The sequence below is a fragment of the Mytilus trossulus genome, chromosome 6 (genome assembly GCF_036588685.1).
Source record: "Mytilus trossulus isolate FHL-02 chromosome 6, PNRI_Mtr1.1.1.hap1, whole genome shotgun sequence".
Lineage (NCBI taxonomy): Eukaryota > Metazoa > Mollusca > Bivalvia > Mytilida > Mytilidae > Mytilus > Mytilus trossulus.
Window position 1 is genome coordinate 58,024,924 of NC_086378.1, and position 11,854 is coordinate 58,036,777.

The 11,854-nt window shown below is 31.3% G+C and overlaps 2 long non-coding RNA genes across 2 annotated transcripts; both read left to right on the forward strand.

The window, feature by feature from the left end:
• Nucleotides 1-502: 502 nt before the first annotated feature.
• On the forward strand, nucleotides 503-6,279 carry LOC134721595 (uncharacterized). The gene is made up of 6 exons (XR_010107885.1): nucleotides 503-573; nucleotides 1,338-1,960; nucleotides 2,708-2,776; nucleotides 3,541-4,163; nucleotides 4,911-4,979; nucleotides 5,744-6,279. It is a non-coding gene; the product is annotated as an uncharacterized LOC134721595 (long non-coding RNA).
• Nucleotides 6,280-7,034: 755 nt separating this feature from the next.
• LOC134721596 (uncharacterized) lies at nucleotides 7,035-11,436 on the forward strand. Its single transcript, XR_010107886.1, has 5 exons — nucleotides 7,035-7,562; nucleotides 8,310-8,378; nucleotides 9,143-9,540; nucleotides 10,057-10,125; nucleotides 10,890-11,436. It is a non-coding gene; the product is annotated as an uncharacterized LOC134721596 (long non-coding RNA).
• The last annotated feature ends 418 nt before the right edge of the window (nucleotides 11,437-11,854 follow it).

Below are 11,854 nucleotides of genomic sequence, written 5' to 3' on the forward strand. Positions count from 1 at the left end.
TGACACAATATAGTCTTTGTTATGCAATTATCACTCTGGTCTACAGGAATAGCTTATAATCAAGGGAGATAACACACTTCACACGAGTAAAGTGAGATACATCATACATGTGCTTTTATCCAATGATTTGACCCTGGTCAGTAGATATCATATGCAAATAAACAGAAAAAACCATGTACATGTATTAAGAAAATCACGAATTACTATTGTTAATGCACACGAGCAAAACACAAGATATTGTCATTTCTCAGTGAAAAAGGGGGAGGGTCAAACCTTCTTGAACACAATATTGCTATTCAACTACATGTATTAAGCTAGTTAGCTACTACTCATTGCTTCTAATATAAACAGTTTAAATGAAGGTGGCTAAGCCACAAGGGAGAAGCATTTTTCTTTCTTTGTGATAACATTTTCAAGAATTAGATTTTTCTCTCTCAATAATACTTATGTATTTAAATTAAATGCTAACACAGTTTGAGTTAATTTTTTTTTATCTTATTTCAGTTCCAGACATATCATTACTTTTAAATATGAGATGACAAACTAAAGGTTTTAAAAAGTCCTGAATAACTGGTAAGCATTTTGATTTATTAGGTAAGCTCTAAATTATTAATTTATGGTATTTGTGCAATGAAATTATAGTCGGTATGTTAAAAATATGCTTATATGAAAACTGTTGCTATGGTCTTGCTATTAAATGAAAAGGCTTGGTTACTGGTCTTTTCGACTCAACATTTCGAGTTAAATCTTGCGTCAACTGATTCTCATGTAACACTGCAAACTCTATTTAGCACTATTTTGATCTGTCATTATTTAATGACGCCATAATACGTGTGATGTCACAATGTTTCCTTTAATACCTCATGTGGATTTCTCACTGATAAAGGGTTTTCACTGAAATACATGTAAAAAGCCTTTTTTTCTCAAATAGAATTATGTGAATGGACAAGTTTTGAAAATTTGCACTTCATTGCACTCTTAATTACATGATAAGAATGACTTTCCCAGTAGTTTTGAGGGGTTTCCACAGTATTATATACCAGATGTCCACTAGTAAGAATAGTTATTTTGCTGGGGTTTTTTTTTATGAAATCTACATTTTTGCATAATTTCTCTGTCAAAATGCACTTTAAGACACAAGAAAATGTTATAGAATGCTTTAATAGGGTCTGTGTATTGTTATTTAAGGTTATCATCAGAAGTTTTGTCCTTGTTTTGACTAGTAAAGGTATACTGGAAGAAATTAATTATACATGCACGTTGTATTAAAAATAAATGAATATAGCGATAAAAGTGTCATTGCCATATAGTGCTGAAATGACTTTATTTTTTTTCAGAAATGGACAAAAATACACAGATTTATTCAGAATGTCATACCGATGAAGATCATCTAAAAATATTTGGAAAAATCAGAACTATGGATTTCAATATGGGACAATACCCCTAATGCGCCTTGAAATGAGGAACACAAAAGTCACGTGTACACAAAAAATCTCTGTGTAGTGATATTTGACACATTTCTATGATAAACAAATAACTGAGCTGAACCATTAGTGTTAATTTAGAAAATAAGGGAACACAGAATAAATGTGTAATAACCATGGAGCTATGAAATGTGTTCAAAGTATTAAAATTTCAAAGAACTTATTGTGTTAAAATTGGGATTTTTTACCATGAGGAGCGACATCGCAAAAGGATACTCGGGGTTTGCTAAATTACGGAAAAATGAATCACACTTCGTACCCCGAAAATTTAACCACATATGTAAAAATGTCTCAGCTTCGAAACAAGCCATCATACATATACAAGTTTACGATATGGGCTGAGCAACAGAAGAAAACGTTACCATTACGGCCTATGGAATAACAATTGCGCATATTGCCCCATCTTGTGAGCTAGGATCCAGAGATGTCTTAAGCTAATTTCACCTTGTACACCACAGAAAATTGTTAAAATGATGGTTAGTAGTTTTTTATTTATACCTAGTTATCATAAATGATTTCAGATAAATATTATTGATAAAGAACAGCAAAAATTCAATAAAATTTTCACTTTTAAATGCATTACTGGCACGGGGCTGAACACTTTTTTTAGGCACAGTCATAACTTTGTTTACCCCGAGAGATCCGAAATGAATTGTTTATTCAATTGAAAAAGGCAAGAAAAAACTTACATGTAATATAAATAAATTGTAAGTAAACATGACACAATATAGTCTTTGTTATGCAATTATCACTCTGGTCTACAGGAATAGCTTATAATCAAGGGAGATAACACACTTCACACGAGTAAAGTGAGATACATCATACATGTGCTTTTATCCAATGATTTGACCCTGGTCAGTAGATATCATATGCAAATAAACAGAAAAAAACCATGTACATGTATTAAGAAAATCACGAATTACTATTGTTAATGCACACGAGCAAAACACAAGATATTGTCATTTCTCAGTGAAAAAGGGGGAGGGTCAAACCTTCTTGAACACAATATTGCTATTCAACTACATGTATTAAGCTAGTTAGCTACTACTCATTGCTTCTAATATAAACAGTTTAAATGAAGGTGGCTAAGCCACAAGGGAGAAGCATTTTTCTTTCTTTGTGATAACATTTTCAAGAATTAGATTTTTCTCTCTCAATAATACTTATGTATTTAAATTAAATGCTAACACAGTTTGAGTTAATTTTTTTTTATCTTATTTCAGTTCCAGACATATCATTACTTTTAAATATGAGATGACAAACTAAAGGTTTTAAAAAGTCCTGAATAACTGGTAAGCATTTTGATTTATTAGGTAAGCTCTAAATTATTAATTTATGGTATTTGTGCAAATGAAATTATAGTCGGTATGTTAAAAATATGCTTATATGAAAACTGTTGCTATGGTCTTGCTATTAAATGAAAAGGCTTGGTTACTGGTCTTTTCGACTCAACATTTCGAGTTAAATCTTGCGTCAACTGATTCTCATGTAACACTGCAAACTCTATTTAGCACTATTTTGATCTGTCATTATTTAATGACGCCATAATACGTGTGATGTCACAATGTTTCCTTTAATACCTCATGTGGATTTCTCACTGATAAAGGGTTTTCACTGAAATACATGTAAAAAGCCTTTTTTTCTCAAATAGAATTATGTGAATGGACAAGTTTTGAAAATTTGCACTTCATTGCACTCTTATTACATGATAAGAATGACTTTCCCAGTAGTTTTGAGGGGTTTCCACAGTATTATATACCAGATGTCCACTAGTAAGAATAGTTATTTTGCTGGGGTTTTTTTTTATGAAATCTACATTTTTGCATAATTTCTCTGTCAAAATGCACTTTAAGACACAAGAAAATGTTATAGAATGCTTTAATAGGGTCTGTGTATTGTTATTTAAGGTTATCATCAGAAGTTTTGTCCTTGTTTTGACTAGTAAAGGTATACTGGAAGAAATTAATTATACATGCACGTTGTATTAAAAATAAATGAATATAGCGATAAAAGTGTCATTGCCATATAGTGCTGAAATGACTTTATTTTTTTTCAGAAATGGACAAAAATACACAGATTTATTCAGAATGTCATACCGATGAAGATCATCTAAAAATATTTGGAAAAATCAGAACTATGGATTTCAATATGGGACAATACCCCTAATGCGCCTTGAAATGAGGAACACAAAAGTCACGTGTACACAAAAAATCTCTGTGTAGTGATATTTGACACATTTCTATGATAAACAAATAACTGAGCTGAACCATTAGTGTTAATTTAGAAAATAAGGGAACACAGAATAAATGTGTAATAACCATGGAGCTATGAAATGTGTTCAAAGTATTAAAATTTCAAAGAACTTATTGTGTTAAAATTGGGATTTTTTACCATGAGGAGCGACATCGCAAAAGGATACTCGGGGTTTGCTAAATTACGGAAAAATGAATCACACTTCGTACCCCGAAAATTTAACCACATATGTAAAAATGTCTCAGCTTCGAAACAAGCCATCATACATATACAAGTTTACGATATGGGCTGAGCAACAGAAGAAAACGTTACCATTACGGCCTATGGAATAACAATTGCGCATATTGCCCCATCTTGTGAGCTAGGATCCAGAGATGTCTTAAGCTAATTTCACCTTGTACACCACAGAAAATTGTTAAAATGATGGTTAGTAGTTTTTTATTTATACCTAGTTATCATAAATGATTTCAGATAAATATTATTGATAAAGAACAGCAAAAATTCAATAAAATTTTCACTTTTAAATGCATTACTGGCACGGGGCTGAACACTTTTTTTAGGCACAGTCATAACTTTGTTTACCCCGAGAGATCCGAAATGAATTGTTTATTCAATTGAAAAAGGCAAGAAAAAACTTACATGTAATATAAATAAATTGTAAGTAAACATGACACAATATAGTCTTTGTTATGCAATTATCACTCTGGTCTACAGGAATAGCTTATAATCAAGGGAGATAACACACTTCACACGAGTAAAGTGAGATACATCATACATGTGCTTTTATCCAATGATTTGACCCTGGTCAGTAGATATCATATGCAAATAAACAGAAAAAAACCATGTACATGTATTAAGAAAATCACGAATTACTATTGTTAATGCACACGAGCAAAACACAAGATATTGTCATTTCTCAGTGAAAAAGGGGGAGGGTCAAACCTTCTTGAACACAATATTGCTATTCAACTACATGTATTAAGCTAGTTAGCTACTACTCATTGCTTCTAATATAAACAGTTTAAATGAAGGTGGCTAAGCCACAAGGGAGAAGCATTTTTCTTTCTTTGTGATAACATTTTCAAGAATTAGATTTTTCTCTCTCAATAATACTTATGTATTTAAATTAAATGCTAACACAGTTTGAGTTAATTTTTTTTTATCTTATTTCAGTTCCAGACATATCATTACTTTTAAATATGAGATGACAAACTAAAGGTTTTAAAAAGTCCTGAATAACTGGTAAGCATTTTGATTTATTAGGTAAGCTCTAAATTATTAATTTATGGTATTTGTGCAAATGAAATTATAGTCGGTATGTTAAAAATATGCTTATATGAAAACTGTTGCTATGGTCTTGCTATTAAATGAAAAGGCTTGGTTACTGGTCTTTTCGACTCAACATTTCGAGTTAAATCTTGCGTCAACTGATTCTCATGTAACACTGCAAACTCTATTTAGCACTATTTTGATCTGTCATTATTTAATGACGCCATAATACGTGTGATGTCACAATGTTTCCTTTAATACCTCATGTGGATTTCTCACTGATAAAGGGTTTTCACTGAAATACATGTAAAAAGCCTTTTTTTCTCAAATAGAATTATGTGAATGGACAAGTTTTGAAAATTTGCACTTCATTGCACTCTTATTACATGATAAGAATGACTTTCCCAGTAGTTTTGAGGGGTTTCCACAGTATTATATACCAGATGTCCACTAGTAAGAATAGTTATTTTGCTGGGGTTTTTTTTTATGAAATCTACATTTTTGCATAATTTCTCTGTCAAAATGCACTTTAAGACACAAGAAAATGTTATAGAATGCTTTAATAGGGTCTGTGTATTGTTATTTAAGGTTATCATCAGAAGTTTTGTCCTTGTTTTGACTAGTAAAGGTATACTGGAAGAAATTAATTATACATGCACGTTGTATTAAAAATAAATGAATATAGCGATAAAAGTGTCATTGCCATATAGTGCTGAAATGACTTTATTTTTTTTCAGAAATGGACAAAAATACACAGATTTATTCAGAATGTCATACCGATGAAGATCATCTAAAAATATTTGGAAAAATCAGAACTATGGATTTCAATATGGGACAATACCCCTAATGCGCCTTGAAATGAGGAACACAAAAGTCACGTGTACACAAAAAATCTCTGTGTAGTGATATTTGACACATTTCTATGATAAACAAATAACTGAGCTGAACCATTAGTGTTAATTTAGAAAATAAGGGAACACAGAATAAATGTGTAATAACCATGGAGCTATGAAATGTGTTCAAAGTATTAAAATTTCAAAGAACTTATTGTGTTAAAATTGGGATTTTTTACCATGAGGAGCGACATCGCAAAAGGATACTCGGGGTTTGCTAAATTACGGAAAAATGAATCACACTTCGTACCCCGAAAATTTAACCACATATGTAAAAATGTCTCAGCTTCGAAACAAGCCATCATACATATACAAGTTTACGATATGGGCTGAGCAACAGAAGAAAACGTTACCATTACGGCCTATGGAATAACAATTGCGCATATTGCCCCAACTGCTAACCTTCATAAAATATTTATTTCTGAACCGATTTTCAAAACTAGCAGGCGAAAATGCTCGTTTTAACTAGAAGAAAACAGAAATCCATTTAAAGTGGAATTGGGAAAAAAAATGTTAATCCTTAAGGCATTTGACAAAGCAAATAATTGCCTTTTTTTCAGACAAACATACCACAAAACTATTGATATTTAGGTTATAGATACAATTCTAAGGAAGAAACAACCTTTAGTATGACAATGTATGTTAGTTTTGTTGTTGATTGTCCTTAGCAACCAATATAGACATTTTGACACATAGACTTGGTTCCATTATTAATTGATACTTTATTGGCTACCCCTTGGAAAAGAAGATTGCGCGTTATGTAGAAACCTTAGAAGGGAACGCTTTATATTTTTTCATGCGACTAAATCAAATTTATTATTTTAGCAAGTATAAAGTCACAATGTAGCATGAATTAAGCCCAATTTTTTCCCCGCTGTTATAAATAAATTCAGTATTGACTAAATTTTAACCAAGGCCTTGGTATGGTAATACACAACAAAATTGACATTCTAGAGCTTTAAAATAGCTTTAACTTGTAAAAGTTGTCTACTGTTAAGGTTAATATAGGTTTTTAAACAAGGAAAGACAGGCTTAGAAGGTATAGTTTTAGAAAATTGACTAAAAAAGGAGAAAATGCACTTTGACATGGCATGTTTCATAAAATCACTTTTTTGTTGCATTTCAGTGTCAACTGGGACAATACCCCTAATGCGCCTTGAAATGAGGAACACAAAAGTCACGTGTACACAAAAAATCTCTGTGTAGTGATATTTGACACATTTCTATGATAAACAAATAACTGAGCTGAACCATTAGTGTTAATTTAGAAAATAAGGGAACACAGAATAAATGTGTAATAACCATGGAGCTATGAAATGTGTTCAAAGTATTAAAATTTCAAAGAACTTATTGTGTTAAAATTGGGATTTTTTACCATGAGGAGCGACATCGCAAAAGGATACTCGGGGTTTGCTAAATTACGGAAAAATGAATCACACTTCGTACCCCGAAAATTTAACCACATATGTAAAAATGTCTCAGCTTCGAAACAAGCCATCATACATATACAAGTTTACGATATGGGCTGAGCAACAGAAGAAAACGTTACCATTACGGCCTATGGAATAACAATTGCGCATATTGCCCCATCTTGTGAGCTAGGATCCAGAGATGTCTTAAGCTAATTTCACCTTGTACACCACAGAAAATTGTTAAAATGATGGTTAGTAGTTTTTTATTTATACCTAGTTATCATAAATGATTTCAGATAAATATTATTGATAAAGAACAGCAAAAATTCAATAAAATTTTCACTTTTAAATGCATTACTGGCACGGGGCTGAACACTTTTTTTAGGCACAGTCATAACTTTGTTTACCCCGAGAGATCCGAAATGAATTGTTTATTCAATTGAAAAAGGCAAGAAAAAACTTACATGTAATATAAATAAATTGTAAGTAAACATGACACAATATAGTCTTTGTTATGCAATTATCACTCTGGTCTACAGGAATAGCTTATAATCAAGGGAGATAACACACTTCACACGAGTAAAGTGAGATACATCATACATGTGCTTTTATCCAATGATTTGACCCTGGTCAGTAGATATCATATGCAAATAAACAGAAAAAAACCATGTACATGTATTAAGAAAATCACGAATTACTATTGTTAATGCACACGAGCAAAACACAAGATATTGTCATTTCTCAGTGAAAAAGGGGGAGGGTCAAACCTTCTTGAACACAATATTGCTATTCAACTACATGTATTAAGCTAGTTAGCTACTACTCATTGCTTCTAATATAAACAGTTTAAATGAAGGTGGCTAAGCCACAAGGGAGAAGCATTTTTCTTTCTTTGTGATAACATTTTCAAGAATTAGATTTTTCTCTCTCAATAATACTTATGTATTTAAATTAAATGCTAACACAGTTTGAGTTAATTTTTTTTTATCTTATTTCAGTTCCAGACATATCATTACTTTTAAATATGAGATGACAAACTAAAGGTTTTAAAAAGTCCTGAATAACTGGTAAGCATTTTGATTTATTAGGTAAGCTCTAAATTATTAATTTATGGTATTTGTGCAAATGAAATTATAGTCGGTATGTTAAAAATATGCTTATATGAAAACTGTTGCTATGGTCTTGCTATTAAATGAAAAGGCTTGGTTACTGGTCTTTTCGACTCAACATTTCGAGTTAAATCTTGCGTCAACTGATTCTCATGTAACACTGCAAACTCTATTTAGCACTATTTTGATCTGTCATTATTTAATGACGCCATAATACGTGTGATGTCACAATGTTTCCTTTAATACCTCATGTGGATTTCTCACTGATAAAGGGTTTTCACTGAAATACATGTAAAAAGCCTTTTTTTCTCAAATAGAATTATGTGAATGGACAAGTTTTGAAAATTTGCACTTCATTGCACTCTTATTACATGATAAGAATGACTTTCCCAGTAGTTTTGAGGGGTTTCCACAGTATTATATACCAGATGTCCACTAGTAAGAATAGTTATTTTGCTGGGGTTTTTTTTTATGAAATCTACATTTTTGCATAATTTCTCTGTCAAAATGCACTTTAAGACACAAGAAAATGTTATAGAATGCTTTAATAGGGTCTGTGTATTGTTATTTAAGGTTATCATCAGAAGTTTTGTCCTTGTTTTGACTAGTAAAGGTATACTGGAAGAAATTAATTATACATGCACGTTGTATTAAAAATAAATGAATATAGCGATAAAAGTGTCATTGCCATATAGTGCTGAAATGACTTTATTTTTTTTCAGAAATGGACAAAAATACACAGATTTATTCAGAATGTCATACCGATGAAGATCATCTAAAAATATTTGGAAAAATCAGAACTATGGATTTCAATATCTTGTGAGCTAGGATCCAGAGATGTCTTAAGCTAATTTCACCTTGTACACCACAGAAAATTGTTAAAATGATGGTTAGTAGTTTTTTATTTATACCTAGTTATCATAAATGATTTCAGATAAATATTATTGATAAAGAACAGCAAAAATTCAATAAAATTTTCACTTTTAAATGCATTACTGGCACGGGGCTGAACACTTTTTTTAGGCACAGTCATAACTTTGTTTACCCCGAGAGATCCGAAATGAATTGTTTATTCAATTGAAAAAGGCAAGAAAAAACTTACATGTAATATAAATAAATTGTAAGTAAACATGACACAATATAGTCTTTGTTATGCAATTATCACTCTGGTCTACAGGAATAGCTTATAATCAAGGGAGATAACACACTTCACACGAGTAAAGTGAGATACATCATACATGTGCTTTTATCCAATGATTTGACCCTGGTCAGTAGATATCATATGCAAATAAACAGAAAAAAACCATGTACATGTATTAAGAAAATCACGAATTACTATTGTTAATGCACACGAGCAAAACACAAGATATTGTCATTTCTCAGTGAAAAAGGGGGAGGGTCAAACCTTCTTGAACACAATATTGCTATTCAACTACATGTATTAAGCTAGTTAGCTACTACTCATTGCTTCTAATATAAACAGTTTAAATGAAGGTGGCTAAGCCACAAGGGAGAAGCATTTTTCTTTCTTTGTGATAACATTTTCAAGAATTAGATTTTTCTCTCTCAATAATACTTATGTATTTAAATTAAATGCTAACACAGTTTGAGTTAATTTTTTTTTATCTTATTTCAGTTCCAGACATATCATTACTTTTAAATATGAGATGACAAACTAAAGGTTTTAAAAAGTCCTGAATAACTGGTAAGCATTTTGATTTATTAGGTAAGCTCTAAATTATTAATTTATGGTATTTGTGCAAATGAAATTATAGTCGGTATGTTAAAAATATGCTTATATGAAAACTGTTGCTATGGTCTTGCTATTAAATGAAAAGGCTTGGTTACTGGTCTTTTCGACTCAACATTTCGAGTTAAATCTTGCGTCAACTGATTCTCATGTAACACTGCAAACTCTATTTAGCACTATTTTGATCTGTCATTATTTAATGACGCCATAATACGTGTGATGTCACAATGTTTCCTTTAATACCTCATGTGGATTTCTCACTGATAAAGGGTTTTCACTGAAATACATGTAAAAAGCCTTTTTTTCTCAAATAGAATTATGTGAATGGACAAGTTTTGAAAATTTGCACTTCATTGCACTCTTATTACATGATAAGAATGACTTTCCCAGTAGTTTTGAGGGGTTTCCACAGTATTATATACCAGATGTCCACTAGTAAGAATAGTTATTTTGCTGGGGTTTTTTTTTATGAAATCTACATTTTTGCATAATTTCTCTGTCAAAATGCACTTTAAGACACAAGAAAATGTTATAGAATGCTTTAATAGGGTCTGTGTATTGTTATTTAAGGTTATCATCAGAAGTTTTGTCCTTGTTTTGACTAGTAAAGGTATACTGGAAGAAATTAATTATACATGCACGTTGTATTAAAAATAAATGAATATAGCGATAAAAGTGTCATTGCCATATAGTGCTGAAATGACTTTATTTTTTTTCAGAAATGGACAAAAATACACAGATTTATTCAGAATGTCATACCGATGAAGATCATCTAAAAATATTTGGAAAAATCAGAACTATGGATTTCAATATGGGACAATACCCCTAATGCGCCTTGAAATGAGGAACACAAAAGTCACGTGTACACAAAAAATCTCTGTGTAGTGATATTTGACACATTTCTATGATAAACAAATAACTGAGCTGAACCATTAGTGTTAATTTAGAAAATAAGGGAACACAGAATAAATGTGTAATAACCATGGAGCTATGAAATGTGTTCAAAGTATTAAAATTTCAAAGAACTTATTGTGTTAAAATTGGGATTTTTTACCATGAGGAGCGACATCGCAAAAGGATACTCGGGGTTTGCTAAATTACGGAAAAATGAATCACACTTCGTACCCCGAAAATTTAACCACATATGTAAAAATGTCTCAGCTTCGAAACAAGCCATCATACATATACAAGTTTACGATATGGGCTGAGCAACAGAAGAAAACGTTACCATTACGGCCTATGGAATAACAATTGCGCATATTGCCCCAACTGCTAACCTTCATAAAATATTTATTTCTGAACCGATTTTCAAAACTAGCAGGCGAAAATGCTCGTTTTAACTAGAAGAAAACAGAAATCCATTTAAAGTGGAATTGGGAAAAAAAATGTTAATCCTTAAGGCATTTGACAAAGCAAATAATTGCCTTTTTTTCAGACAAACATACCACAAAACTATTGATATTTAGGTTATAGATACAATTCTAAGGAAGAAACAACCTTTAGTATGACAATGTATGTTAGTTTTGTTGTTGATTGTCCTTAGCAACCAATATAGACATTTTGACACATAGACTTGGTTCCATTATTAATTGATACTTTATTGGCTACCCCTTGGAAAAGAAGATTGCGCGTTATGTAGAAACCTTAGAAGGGAACGCTTTATATTTTTTCATGCGACTAAATC